Raw genomic sequence first — 3,739 nt, forward strand, 5'->3', positions numbered from 1 at the left:
AAGCTTAGCTTATCATCGAAAATTGTGCTCCAGGAAGAAGGACCACGTAGCACAGTTAAAATTTAGCATGATGATAATATAGCTGATCAGGCTAGGAATGACTTGAAGGATTATTAAACTTGTAAGCAATGAAGTTTACTAAGTGTTGTTGAATCGCATGGCGGACTCGATTCAGCTATCAGTGTCCTTGAGTGTCTAACAACTCAGAACCCGTGGAAAATTGAAATCAATGAGAAATAATAGTTGAGGAAGAACTCATAAGAAGTTATGTAGTTCCGTGATATTCTTGAGATACCATTGGGGAATACTCGAAGGTAGAGCAGAATCGAGGTTGGGCAGGCATACTGATCTGCAGAAGACAAGCGATTTAACTTGTCCGAGAAATGGGATCAAAGAAAAACAATCATGGTCGGAACCATGGTTGCAAAGGACCAAGCATAGATACAAGATGAACTTATAACAAGGGGAGTATTATTATTACAAGAAGCTTCCATGATAAGTTCCACATCGGGTCCATGGGCATGAACACAAAGTTCAAGGTTGATTCCCACTTCTCCAATGCATAACCTTTCAGTCACTTCTCATTTTTGAAGAAGTAATAATGTTGAAATTTTATCTGGCACAACACCAGAAGAGTATGACTCGTGATAACTCTCGGGTTCACATGGATTAGGGAAGGCATAGGTTCAACCCATGGGGGACAACTTAGGAACATATGCCACAAGCTTCGAGAGTACATAACACAACCTCGAGAGTAGAGCATGGTTGGCCAAACAAGAGAATAGGATTTACTAATGGCAATATGTATCAGGGGAAAAACTACTCGAGGTTTTTCGTATATGAAGAACACTATCATATGATAATTCATCAAAGGATCTAACAGTCCATAACAGAGCTGATGTGAGCATCGGCACACAACCAGAGGAAGAAGCAATGCAAAGGCATTGGATTATAGAAACAACTGGCTAATTCAAAGCTCAAAGGCAAAGGAATTAAGATTTCCAAATCAAGGGATCAGAAGCAATCGCTCTGATTAAGGATGGGTATGTTGAGTAGGCTTAGGGGTACAATCGACAACAATTGATTGGCCGAGAACCAGCTCATGTTCAAAATGACAACTGAGCCGGAAAGGATGAATTCTAGGATCTAATTGAGGATTGCGAGCATTCGCAAAATATTGAATCAAGGGACTCAAAATGATAGTGACAAAGGATGTCAACAGAGATTGCTAGAAATATGGAATTAACCATAATGCAAGCAGACAAGTATTTGCAGAGCAATAGTTGGATGAGAATTACCGGAAGACCAGATAGTATTTAAACGTATCTTGTGAATCATATGATCAACTAGTAATGAATAATTCCTTGATAAGTGTGAAGAATTATTCGTAGTGGTATTCATGCGGCAAGGAACTGCAGGGCAGTAAGCTCAATGGATTCTCGAAACAACAAAGAGTAATTCGGGGCATCTTGTAATAACAAGAGCAGCTGGGAATGAAAGTGAGAAGGACGGGTGTAAGTATTTATCCATACGGATGTATCAGTGGTAGGGGATTGCAAAAGCGACGGGCACAGAGTCTCAAGAGAACATCAGAGAGTATCTTCGGAATCTTCTGATGCAGCAGGCGATCCTCTGTAATATGGGGCTCTCCGGGTGTATGCGACCACGAGATCCTAATGTTAGAGTTAGCAAATTCATTTAACCCAAATAGTAGATAAATCAGAGTCCCAGAGCATAAACGAGGAATAAAAGATCCTAATACCACCCAATGGCGACGTGGGCCCATGGGCCGCACAGCCATGTTAGTAAAACAATTTTCATCGACTAGACTCAACTTCGGCAAGGAGTGTGGAAGAGGGACTCCTACAGGCAGTCGGCTCTGATAACAACTTGTGACGCCCTCGATTTGACCGTACACTAATCATACACGCAAACATGTATGATCAAGATCAGGGACTCACGGGAAGATATCACAACACAACTCTACAAATAAAATAAGTCATACAAGCATCATATTACAAGCCAGGGGCCTTGAGGTCTCGAATATAAAAGCTCGATCATAGACGAGTCAGCGGAAGCAACAATATATGAGTACAGACATAAGTTAAACAAGTTGCCATAAGATGGCTAGCACAAACTGGGATACAGATCGAAAGAGGCGCATGCCTCCTGCCTGGGACCCTCCTAAACCACTCCTGGTCGGCGGTGGCGGCTCGCACGTAGTAGTAGACACCTCCGGTGTAGTAGGAGTCATTGTCGACGATGGCGTCTGGCTCCTGGGCTCCATCATCTAGTCGCAACAACCAGGTATAGAAAGGGGGAAATGGGGGAGCAAAGCAACCGTGAGTACTCATTCAAAGTACTCGCAAGCAAGGAACTACACTACATATGCATTGGTATCAATGAAAGGGGTAGTATATGTGGACTGAACTGCAGAATGCCAGAATAAGAGGGGGATAGCTAGTCCTATCGAAGACTACGCTTCCGGCAGCCTCCAACTTGAAGCAGTAGAAGAGAATAGATGATAAGTTAACCAAGTATCATCGCATAGCATAAACCTACCCGGCGATCCTCTCCTCGACGCCCTATGAGAGAGCGATCACCAGGTTGTATCTGGCACTTGGAAGGGTGTATTTTATTAAGTATCCGGTTCTAGTTGTTATAAGGTCAACGTACAACTCCGGGTCGTCCTTTTACCGAGGGATGCGGCTATTCGAATAGATAAACTTCCCTGCAGGGGTGCACCACATTTCCCAACACGCTCGATCCCCTTTGGCCGGACACACTTTCCTGGGTTATGCCCAGCCTCGGAAGATCAACACGTCGTAGCCCCACCTAGGCACTGTTGGGGAACGTAGCAGAATTTTAAAATTTTCTATGCATCACCAAGATCAATCTATGGAGTCATCTAGCAACAAGAGAGAGGAGTGCATCTACATACCCTTGTAGATCGCGAGCAGAAGTGTTCAAGAGAACGGGGTTGATGGAGTCATACTCGTCGTGATCCAAATCACCGATGACTGAGCACCGAACGGACGGCACCTCCGCGTTCAACACACGTACGGTTGGGGAAGACGTCTCCTCCTTCTTGATCCAGCAAGGGGGAAGGAGAGTTTGATGGAGATCCAGCAGCACGACGGCGTGGTGGTGGAAGCAGCGGGGATCTCAGCAGGGCTTCACCAAGCTCAGCGAGAGGGAGAGGTGTTACGAGGGGGGAGGGAGGCGCCAGGGGCTAGGGTGCGGCTCCCATGCGCCTCCCCACTATATATAGGGGTGGAGGGGGCTGGTTTCTTGCCCTCCAAGTCCATTGGGGCGTTAGCAAAGGTGGGGGAAAGAAATCCCATCATTTCCCTTCCCCACCGATTGTTATCCCCCCTTTTTAGGGATCTTGATCTTATCCCTTCAGGATATGATCTTATTCCTTCTAAGGGGGGATCTTGGTGCGCCTTGACCAGGGGTGTGGGGCCTTGCCCCCACTACCCACGTTCATGTGGGTCCCCCCATGCAGGTGGGCCCCACTCCGGAACCTTCTAGAACCTTCCCGGTACAATACCGAAAAATCCCGAACATTTTCCGGTGGCCAAAATAGGACTTCCTATATATAAATCTTTACCTCCGGACCATTTAGGAACTCCTCGTGACATCCGAGATCTCATACGAGACTCCGAACAACTTTTGGGTTACCGCATACTAATATCTCTACAACCCTAGCGTCACCGAACCTTAAGTGTGTAGACCC

The sequence above is a fragment of the Triticum dicoccoides genome, chromosome 5A (assembly GCF_002162155.2).
Source record: "Triticum dicoccoides isolate Atlit2015 ecotype Zavitan chromosome 5A, WEW_v2.0, whole genome shotgun sequence".
Lineage (NCBI taxonomy): Eukaryota > Viridiplantae > Streptophyta > Magnoliopsida > Poales > Poaceae > Triticum > Triticum dicoccoides.